This window comes from Chrysemys picta, chromosome 7 (assembly GCF_011386835.1).
Source record: "Chrysemys picta bellii isolate R12L10 chromosome 7, ASM1138683v2, whole genome shotgun sequence".
Lineage (NCBI taxonomy): Eukaryota > Metazoa > Chordata > Testudines > Emydidae > Chrysemys > Chrysemys picta.
In genome coordinates, this window is record NC_088797.1 from 90,544,886 (window position 1) to 90,556,897 (window position 12,012).

Here is a 12,012-nt window from a genome sequence, read left to right on the forward strand (position 1 = left end):
GCAGGCTCTGGGATGGGGTGCAGGCTCTGGGATGCAGGTTCTGAGCTGGGACAGAGGGTTGGGGTGCAGGAGGAGGTGTGGGGCTTGGCTGGGGATGAGGAGCTCTGGGGGAGAGGGGCCCCCCGGCACAACACCCTTAGCCTGCCCCCGGCACTGCTCCCTTGTAGCCAGCAGTGGCAGGTGAGGGAGCACACCGTGGAGCTGCAGGGGGCAGCCGCTGGCTGCCCAGGGCAGGCAGGGTCTGGGGAGAGATCTGGCCCCAAACATTTGCTGGAGCCCGGGCACCACGGGCCTATATAACTCACCGCCCCTGTTAACAGGTGACCACACCAGAAATGATCTGTCTGAGTCTGGCAAACTCTATCTGTGGAATTTCAGAGTAGCAGCCGTGTTAGTCTGTATCCGCAAAAAGAACAGGAGTACTTGTGGCACCTTAGAGACTAACAAATTTATTAGAGCATAAGCTTTCATGGGCTACAGCCCACTTCTTCGGTCTCCTCCTTCCCTGTGGGATTGGTCTCCAGCTGATTCTCCATCTCTCTGTTCTGTGATGATCTGTGTAGGCTGTCTCCAGGTGTCATGCCTCCTGGTCTTTGGCTCACCTATCTCTCTTTTGTTTGTCACCTTTGTATGATGGTGCTACAGTACCCCTCACAGCAATTTTAGTCAGTTCGCAATTTTAGTCAGTTCTTTCTAGTGTCTTTCTAATGGCTGGAGCCTCAAAGGAATGCCTGTCTCCAGGGCCAGTAGGTTCTTGAGTGTCCTGTCATACTCTAGTGTCTGCTTTCTTTGATTGTTGGCCTTTTCCTCATTGTGGTGTCACTGTCATTCTGACTGCAAGAGCTCTTCCCTCATTGGTAGCCAGGTTTTGGTCCTCTGTCCCATCACTGCCTGTACTGGGCTGCTTTAGCCCCTGTGTCATTTGACATTCCTGTATGCCAAGAATTCTAACAAGTGGTTTTGAATAAGAAGAGACAACCTCACGTAACCCTCTCTTAGCTGTTTTCACAGCTAATTCCACCTTATCTTTACTCTGGGGATTTGCTGGGGAGGAGGTTTTGTAGTCAAGCTCCCAGCTGTGTGCAAACTCCCATTCTTCAGGAGTAAATTGGGTTCTGTCAAAGTTTTCCTTGTGCAGGACACGTGTCCTCAACCTCCTTATGCTGTCTCCCACAGTATAGAACCCTAGCCACCTGCTTCCATTTGCTGTTGTCTCACTGCATGTACTTCCATCCTTTCTCATCTGTCTTCTGCTGCACACCCCATGCCTAAGGATTTGTTTAATGTGAGGTCACTTTAAAAGATATAATACTAGTTTTTCTTTCCTGCAGTGGTCTTTGTCCTGTATGGCCAGGTCTGTGTACAGCTGGAACTCCTCAACTAGATTCTTCAGTGGGCTACGGTTGTGTTTGCAAAATCCAGGGCTCAAGGGGGCTTCAGACCAAGTTCCATGGCTCACTGGCAGCCGTACTGCTTCAGAGAACTTGCAGTTCTGATGCTGTCACTGTTTCATTTGCAAAGAGTGAGTCTGAATGCAGGTTAAGTGGAACTTTATTGAACCATGTGCAATACTCTCTCCATGTGGCTGAGATGCTTCCAGCTCAATTCCTCCATTCTCTGTTTTCGAGGCTTCCCCTCAGTAAGCCCCTCCAGGGAGCATGGGCCCCTCAGACACCAGTTCCATTGATCCCGATAGAGGCCCTGTTTTGGTTATTTGGTCATCTTCAAATCAAGAGGAAGGAAGCATGGTTTGGACCTGGTAAATTGTTCATACCAGAAAATTATTTTTTGTGGTGTGTATTGATCAAACTTACATACCAGGAAAGAGTGTTTAATTCTTTAGTGTAACAGTACCTCTCACTCTTCAGATGGCCTCCTGTGCATAGGAAGAGAAACAGTAGTATAAAAGGAGATTTATAGATTTGCTGAAATGAATTAAAGAGTGTGAGAAGTATGAGAATGTTGTACCTGAAAAGGCAGGGGCTGGATGCCTAGGAACTGGATCCCGAGAGGGGCTGAGCACCCCTAACTCCTACTGATGTCAGAAAAAGGCCCCATATGACAAATATTTGGTAGATTCTCCTTTTAGTTGCTCTGTTGCTTTCTGGACTAAGTTCTCAGGTTCAGTTTCTTGGTGGAATAAATTCCTAACCAATAGGATAATATTTCATTTGCTGTTTACTCACTGGAATATCTCTGTATTCTGCAATAGCCTCAGGAGGCTTTGTGGTTCTTATTAATTGTTTGTATTACCTGTCAGTATGAAAGGAGATCCTGGGGATTGGGCAATCAACTAGTGGTTAACTTTTTAAAGTCTGATACAGGAAACATAGCTCTTCCTTTTTATTTTATTTTTTTTAAGTAAGGAAAATCAAATGAAAGAGGAAAAACCACAAAACCATAAGCTCATGCTATGTCAAAGGGTCAAGATCCTCAGCAAGTTCTAAGTAGTCATAGCACCATTATAATTTCTATTGATATTATAATTTTACTTTTTTGGGACTTGAAAATTATTTATTTTCTTAAAATAAACTTAGAAGGCTGTTGATGTTTGTGACTTCTGGGATATGTTCCAGTGCTTTTAATAGTGGTAGCATGGGCTTGATCCTGCTGTCAATAATCACATGACCTCATTCAATACAGTTCAAATGACTAAAGGCTGAAGTCTTGAGGCCTAAATGTGTATTGTATGGTAGCTTTTGAAAATAGCTTGCTAAGTACTCAGTGCTGACCTCTCCACCCCCCAAAAAATCATGTCAGTTATGCAGCTTTAGACAATTCCAATGTACATACAAATCCAGATGTAACGCTTCATTTTATGCCAGTGGGGGGGGATAGTCTCAGAACAGAATCCAGAATTTCTGCCCAAGTATTTAGAGGAGAGGTATATTTATAATGCCTTGCCATCTAGTGGTAAAATGCCAGGATTACAGCATATAGAAAGACAAATATGCTACTCTACACTCTAGTAATCTTTATTTGATAAGCTGGGCAGCAAAGAGGATGCCATAGCTGCAAAGCATCTCCCTAGCAGTTGCTCCACAGATGCAGCTTCAGTAGCTCTCATGGCCCGTAATGCCTCTCAGTGGGTGAGGGATCAACAAAAAAACTTGTAGGCTCACTCCATCTACCGCATCAGCCCACTGATCACAGGGAGTCTCACAGAGCCAGTATCTGTTTTCTGCAGGGTCTGTGCATCACTTGCTTGCCCTCACAAACTTTGGTCTATTTTTGCCTTTAATGATCCGCCTTCATTGCAGAACTTGGTCTCCTGGAAGTGAAAAAGGGTGATTATCTGCCCCTTGCAGAGGTGGGGAGTAGCAGGTGCCCCAATGAGGTAGATTTCAGGTGTGACCCTTAGCTTGGGCATTTTCTCACCTTTGTGTGCTTTAGCAGGCAATCTTCATGTTGTTTGTCTTTGTGGGAGTTTGGGGGGGGAGTTCTGGACCATGATGGTTGTCTTGGAGAGCCCTAAATAAGAGATGAGTATCAATTTTTATCTCGCAGCATTTCAGGACTTATACTTTGTCAATACATCAAAGATGATGCTTCATGCTGCTTGAGGGAGAACAGCAATCCAAGAATAGAGACAATGAAACTGAAATCCTAGCAGGAGGTATGATGTCCAGAATGGAATAATCTACTCTAGCAAAACAAAACCTAGACTTGCTTTTTTAGTGAAGCAACACATTCACTAAAACAAATCCAACATTATATAGAATTATACACATCTTCCTGTATAGAATAATCAAGGATTTTGGCAACAACCGTTTCATAAACTCTGAAATCTAACTTTCTCTGCTTGTATTTCAAATAGTTTTGGCCAATGTGTATTGGCCAAACTTGAACTGGAGTAGGGTTCAAAACAACTATCATTTACATGACTGTAGACTACATATGGGAGCATCAGTCCAGAAAACATCACACAGTCAGCCTGTGGAACTTGTTGCCAGGGGATGCTGTGAAGCTGAAAGCATAACTGGGTTCAAAAAAGAATTTGATAAGTTTGTGGAAGATAGAGCATGGGGTTACTAATAGCCATTGCTGAGTGTCCCTAAACTTTCAACCACCAGAACCTGAGACTGGACAAAAGGGGATGGATCATTTGATACCTGCCGTTATGTTCATTCCCTCTGGAGCATGTGGTACTGGCCACTGTCAGAAGATAGGATACTGGGCTCAATGGACTGTCTCACCCACCATAGTCACCTTTATGTAAGGGATTGGAACCGGAGTCTCCTGGGTGAGTACCCTAATAACTAGCTACAGAGTTATTCTCTGTGGTTGAAATTTAAGTAGTTTATATAAAATGGACCAGCTTCAACAGGGTAGATTGAGAATTCCTATCCCAAAATACTATATATCCTACTGGTTAGGGCACTAACCTGGGCGGGGGCAGATCTAGGTTCAATTCTCTGCTCCAGATCAGGCAAAGTGGGGATTTGAATCTGGGTCTCCCACTTTGCAGATGAATGCTCTAACTACAAGACTAGAAGGCTGACCTGGCTTAGGTGCCTAACTCCAGGAGAGGTTTCATGGTTGTGAATCGCAAGTGGCGGAAAGCCCCTCCACCTGTATCAGAGTTAGGCACCTAGTTCCTGTTAGGGAGTGGACCTCCGGCTACACTCTTCTCCTTAGCATTTCCTACTGGCTACACAAGGCTGTTCCCTGCTTAAAGTGCTGGCATTTTTTTTAAAATACCATTCTTAGGCACCTCACTCTCCCTATGCATTATAAAGGGAGCCAAGGTGCATAACTGAGACCTGTGGATTCCACTAAGTGGCAGGGTACCTAAAATTAGGCATTGTAATGCTGAGTCTTAGTCCTCTTTTGTGGACCTATCCCTTGATAACTTCTGCTAGATCAGGGGGCAGGATAGTTCAGTGGTTTGAGCATTGGCCTGCTAAACCCAGGGTTATGAGTTCAATCCTTGAGGGGGCCATTTAGGGATCTGGGGCAAAATCAGTACTTTGGTCCTGCTAGTGAAGGCAGGGGGCTGGACTTGATGACCTTTCAAGGTCCATTCCAGTTCTAGGAGATAGGATAGGACCTCAGCTTGAACTCTGGGTCACACCACCCCTGAAAGCACAGTGGCATTAATGTCTGACAAGAAAGAAGTATATCAGCCCCTCAAATTAAGATGCTCATGTATAGATATTTGAAAGGACACAATGTCAGTGTGCCACCTTCGGGTAAGTATTCCCCATCATTGTAGTACACATGATGGCTACATAACATTAGAAACATCGTAGTGAAATTGTATCACTTAAAATTAATGGCCAATAAAAACTGTCTCAAAACACAGTTCATCTGGAAAATTTAGATACAAACTTAATTATAGGTGTGTTAGTGGCACCAGTAAAACAAGTAATAAGGCAGGATATAAAGTCATCCAGCGGGCGGGAATGCAAAAGAATCTCTTGTTTTAAGCTAAAAGAAAAACCACATAAATATTACTGAATGGTAAATATTTAAATGACATGTCACTCTAAAATAATGGCCAAATTACTTATTCTTTGATGTTGTTATAATGAATATCAATCATGATGAACTTATTCAGCAGCAGTGTAGCTTTCATAAATAGTATATCTATTGGAGTTCTACATTTTTTTTTTCCTGCATTAAGTGAATCACTGGTAGACCAAAAACATTATTACTTGCATTTACTGGGAAAAAGTCATTTTCAGATCCAATCCTAAGAGGTACTGAGCACTCTTAACCCCAGTGGAGGTCACTGTGAATTGCAGGCCTGCAACAATTTGCAAGAGATACTCAACACCTCATAGGATCAAGCCCTTTATGAATTATACACCTTCTATTTACATTTTCCCTGTCCCACAGAATGATCTGTTTGATATTTTCAAGGCATAGGCTGCTGGCCTATATCCCCAGCCCAGACAAGATTACCATGACACCGAGTCTATTCAGGCCTTTCCTTTAAGGCAGCATTTATTGGTTGCACTGACAGTCTTCAGCAAAACCCCAAAATAAAACCAGCCAAAGAATTCCCCTGACCCAGAGCATCCCTGCTCCTGGCAGCTATCCTAAAGACCAGGTGCCCGAGAGCTTCCCCGCTTCCTTTAGCTCCTCTTTCAAACTGAGCTCTTTAGTTTTTATCAGAATTGGGTAGTCCCCTGATTCCTTCCCAGCTGGGCCTGATAATGCCCTCTGTGAGACCCAAACACCTATTTTATTTCAAGGGGCTCTGCCTCAGAACAAAGTTGGCTGGGTTGTTGTCCTGGCCCTTAAAAAGGAAGGCAACCCTATTTCACAAGCTTACTGAAACAAGTGTAAAAAAACCTCAGATGATAAACATAGCTTGTCACATGTTTAAAAAAAATTAGTTGGATCTGGCATCCACGTGTAAGAACACAGTCCACCAAAAACAGCTTTTGAGAAATGTGATAAATACTGATAAAAATGCTTGAGCTCTGCCTCCAAGCACAAGTGTCTGATGACATTATAAAGTGAGTGTAAGCAGTTTGGAATCTAATGCTGTGAAATAGCCACTGATCTGAGTGATCAGAGTGCAACCATACCAACTGACAGTGCTGGTAGTGTGGATTGTCGTTTTGATTGAGCTATGAGCCATACGGAAATCTGAGAGCTGGGTATAAAGAGCCTGGACTGTGCCACTTTCCCTTGTATCAATATCAGTACAGATTAGGAATCGGATTTAACAGATTATGATCATTTAGACAAAATGATCTTTTTTTTTATCTTAACATGATCAAGCAATGACTCTAAATGCATATGAGCACCCACTAGAGACTCCGCTAAAAACATTATTTTCCAGATGTCAATAAATGACCGTGGATAATGCAGGCCAAGCAGAAGTGGAGAGTGTAAGGAATGTAGAGAAGTGCACCACAAACCAAACAAGGGACGGAATTGCCTGGAAAGCTTGAAACCCTAGTACTCATGTCCTGCATTTTACAAAATTTTAAAGAGGTAATGCTAAAATAAAAACTATTGACATTCTCCCCTGCTCTATCAAATACAATGAGAAATTTTCAGAGTTCTTCTAAGATACTAATACATTACACTCACCAAAACCGTAGAGGCTCTCTAGGGTATTTCCCACCAAGCAGGAAAAACAGGCTATAGAAAGACACTCAGCATATTTTTTTTCGTTTGTTTTTGTTTGGGTTTGGGGGGGGGGAGGGGTTAAAAAAAGTCCAAATCAAACTTGAGTAGTTATTCCCTTTCTAATATATGGGGAGACTACTCCATCTCCATCTGTAATCAGATCTGCTAAACTTCACTTATCCTTCAGAATCAGACCACTGAGGTCTCTAGATAGATAGGTTTCAGAGTAGCAGCCATGTTAGTCTGTATCCGCAAAAAGAACAGGAGTACTTGTGGCACCTTAGAGACTAACAAATTTATTAGAGCATAAGCTTTCGTGGACTACAGCCCACTTCTTTGGATGCATATAGAATGGAACATATATGCATCCGAAGAAGTGGGCTGTAGTCCACGAAAGCTTATGCTCTAATAAATTTGTTAGTCTCTAAGGTGCCACAAGTACTCCTGTTCTTTTTTCTAGATAGATAGTAATTGGGAGGAATGGTATGACTTGACCACTACAGATTTTAAGTTCAAGTGTCTCCTTCCATCTTAGTTCTTCTGCCTGTCTGATTTTTTTTTCTCTCCCTTCTCCTATCCCTAGTCTCTTTCACATTTAGTTTTCCATCCCAATAACTTTCTTTCCTATCCTTTGAGATTATCTGGGCTGGAGGAACCAGTTCAAATGTGATAATGTTCTATCGTGATTAAAAAGAAGAACAGGAGTACTTGTGGCACCTTAGAGACTAACAAATTTATTAGAGCATAAGCTTTCGTGGACTACAGCCCACTTCTTCGGATGCATATAGAATGGAACATATATTGAGGAGATATATATATACACACATACAGAGAGCATAAACAGGTGGGAGTTGTCTTACCAACTCTGAGAGGCCAATTAATTAAGAGAAAAAAAACTTTTGAAGTGATAATCAAGATAGCCCAGTACAGACAGTTTGATAAGAAGTGTGAGCATACTTACAAGGGGAGATAGAATCAATGTTTGTAATGGCTCAGCCATTCCCAGTCCTTATTCAAACCGGAGTTGATTGTGTCTAGTTTGCATATCAATTCTAGCTCAGCAGTCTCTCGTTGGAGTCTGTTTTTGAAGTTTTTCTGTTGTAAGATAGCCACCCGCAGGTCTGTCACTGAATGACCAGACAGGTTAAAGTGTTCTCCCACTGGTTTTTGAGTATTTTGATTCCTGATGTCAGATTTGTGTCCATTAATTCTTTTGCGTAGAGACTGTCCGGTTTGGCCAATGTACATGGCAGAGGGGCATTGCTGGCACATGATGGCATATATCACATTGGTAGATGTGCAGGTGAACGAGCCCCTGATGGTATGGCTGATGTGATTAGGTCCTATGATGATGTCACTTGAATAGATATGTGGACAGAGTTGGCATCGGGGTTTGTTATCATCAGAGATCTACAACCTATCCTGAAAGATGATCCTTTACTCTCACAGATCTTGTGGGCACTGATGAAGAGAGAAGAGCAGCGGCTGCTGGTAGCTGAAAGGGCAATGGAACGAGCTATGTTGGGAATTTCCCTTCTGAATAGTATCCCAAATGAAATGATCAGAGAATGCAGCGGTGTGAAAGATATTGTCATGGAAAGCAGATATAACAAGGTACGATGGGCGGGCCACACAGCACTGCTCACGGACAATCGTTGCTGAGTGGTACCTGCGAGAACAGAAAAGACGGGAAGATGACATTGTTAAACGTCTCGGATGAACGTGGAGAAGAAAGGCAAGAGTACAAGAAGAATGGTGGATGTGTTGTGATCGGCACAGTCTTAACGACAGCTGAAGACCGATCGATCCAGATGATGATTATGCATGCCTATTTTTATGAGAACAGACTTTCCCATGAAACAATGGGACTAAACAATTATTCTTTGATATGGGCTGGACCAGCGGTTCTGTGACAATAGCCTTTCTCAGGGTATTCTACTTTTCTGCTTCTAACCCAGCCATACCTGAGCGGGGGGGGAATGGTAAAACCAGATAGAAGTTCTAGTTCTGTTAAGTTTAATGTCCAAGCAAAGGTAGTGGTTCTTGTACATTCAGATAATATTTTCTATCCCTACTGAGGTTAGGCAAACCATTACATATCATAAATAGTATTTAATTTAGATTCTGGGATTCATCCAAGTGCAGGTAAACTAAATAAAATGCCTTGAAAGAATAAGTATTGGGCATCCAGATCCATTAGATTTAAAAAAAACCCTTAAATACAAAAGCCAAAATTAGCATAGCTTTACATATCCATAGATAAAATATCCAGTGTGTACATAATGCTGTAGTGTGTTTGCTATATAAATTTGCAATTCAGTGAGGATCTAATGAGCATGTTCATGTTTAACTGGCCAGCTTTGTTCCTTTTATTTTATTAATAAGGAGGCAACAAACAACGAGGCAAGAAACAAACAAGTTTGACGTTAAGTAAGAAGGGACATCACATCAAAGTTGCAGTTTTTCACAAATATGTAACTCCAAACACCGTTTTACATCTTCCCCATTTGTAATACCATGGAACTTCTAACACCGTCTCAAATCTAACAAGCAATTAAAATAATTTTGAATGGGAATTCTGATGCTATGAGCTACATGTTTAATTGGTTCTGTAAGAATTTTTAACCAACACTAATGTTCTTAACTAATCAGGAGAAACAAAAAAAAACAAAAAACAAAAGGTAACTTTGAAGGTACTGCTACTGAATTACTAAATTTTAAACCCTTTCCTCCGGATTTTAAAAAAAAAAGTTGGAAAAATACTTTTTTATGACATAAGAAGCAGTGGACAATTAAGATGTCTTCATGATTCATTCTTTGAAATATTTACCTAAAGCTTTTTCAGGTGTGTGGAAGACTATGGGAAATGCCCTAACACATGCTATGCTATGTCGTCTTTCATATTCAGTATACACTGAGGGATTAATAGCCTTCAGAAGAATTGCTGTTGTAATGCAAGAACAAAAATTACACAATTTTAACAAATTAAAAATATCAAATGACAGTCCAACAGAGGGAAACTAAGGCCCACAGCTTGAACAAGAATTCTGTAAGCTGAATGTAAACCATTCTATTTGGCACCAAAATATTAGATGAGGGGTTGGGGGGAAGAAATAAGAGAAAGGAAGAACTGTGGGGTAATACATATTGTGAATATTTCAGTGAAGTTTGATTCCAGTTTTTCCTTCAAACTTGACCCGACCTCAGGTTTGACTATAGATCTTTGAGGCGCTTTTTCCTACAGTTTTCAGTGTTTACTGTTCAAATATTTTTATAGTCCATTAATTTAGTTAAAATGGACTTAAAATAAAGTGGTAATCTCCCATCTGTAACCTGTGCCTTCTAATAATATACACACATAGTTTTAACTGTCATAATTCTGTACTAGCCTTGAATGTTTTTTTTAGCTTGTATTTGTCACATTTAAATTTCTACAGTGTAGGATAGAAGCAGCTGGACTAACTATAAGCAGGTCCCACTATCGTCAGAATTGTGTAAAATGAACCATATGGAATATGCATCCTTGTTATATGTAGGGATTCTATTTTAAGTCTTAACACTTCCTGCTGCTGTGTATGTGTGGAGGGGCGAACACCCTCTATTTTGACCTTTCCCTCCCATTCCCAAAATTCAATGTTCAGTGTGGGGGGGGGGGGGGAAATCTTGCTTAATATAAATATCGCCACGTGGCTGGATACAAGCTTATTTTTGCTGTTGGTTCATGACTTTGTGCCACTGACCAGTCAGAGACCATTAGCACTCAAACTGTTGTAAAACGAGGCCCCGGTTTTGAAAACACTTACCCTCAGGAGTATCTTTTACATATGGGATCAATCCTATGCACTGACATTACTCCCATGTGTAAAATTACTCATGCACATCTGCAGGAACTGGGCCTAAAACGCCTTCAAACTGCTGCTGAGTATCTGCTGCTGCCGCAGTAACAGGGAAGCTGCCTGAGGTCTTCCCACCAACACAGTCCACCTTCTTTGACCCAGGGTATGTCTACACTTGCATAGTTTTTGTGCTGTAAGTTTCACCGGTGATAGGGAACCGGTGAAATTAAAGTGCTGGTTTGTGTACTTACTCAATTCCGCAGGCGTCATAGTGTTTACACTACCAGCACTTCCATCGCGAATGAGAGCAGCGTTGTAGGGCAGTTATCCCACAGTGCAGCTCTCTCGATAGATCTTGTGGGAAGGGGAGGGTGAGTGGAAGGCATTCTGGGTCCCTGCTCAGTGCCCTGTGCTGCCCTGCTTCATGTCCAGCAACCCCATTACTTCCTTGTTTCATTCATGGCATTTTTTAAAAAAAAACCCTGCTGTCTGGCTGCTTTCCCTGCCATATCTACAAACAAAGGGAAAGGGAGTTTCAAATTTCCTGGGGCTTACGAGGGAGGGGCGGACGTCCGTTTACTTGGAGTCAGAGCAGCGAAGATGCTGGCCAGAGTGGTCACTTTTGGAACTGTGAGATATCCTTTGGAGGCCAAAAGGTGTTTACGCTGGTAGAACGTGTCTTCGCTTTCACAACAGCGCAAAAAGGACAGCGTAAGAGCTATATGCCTCTTGTGAAGGTGGTTTTGTTTTTGTGATGAAACTTCTGAGTTTCACTGCAAAAAGTCACTAGCAAGTATAGACGCTTCCACGATTTTAGCACCAAAAAGGGACTTTTTGTGCTTTAAATGGTAAGTGTAGACATAGCCTTAGTCTCCACCCTTGGATTTTGCAACAGCGGAATACACACTGAAGATATAACTGATGATTATGCCAACTTATTTGAATACAATACTTTCTCTCAGGAGCTGAAATACGTATAATGTATCAAATTCTACATAAAATTATCAACTTTTTCACAACTTTCCCAATCCTCCCACCCCTAATCTATAAATCTAAGGAGTTGAATGCTAAACACAATAGAGGGTCA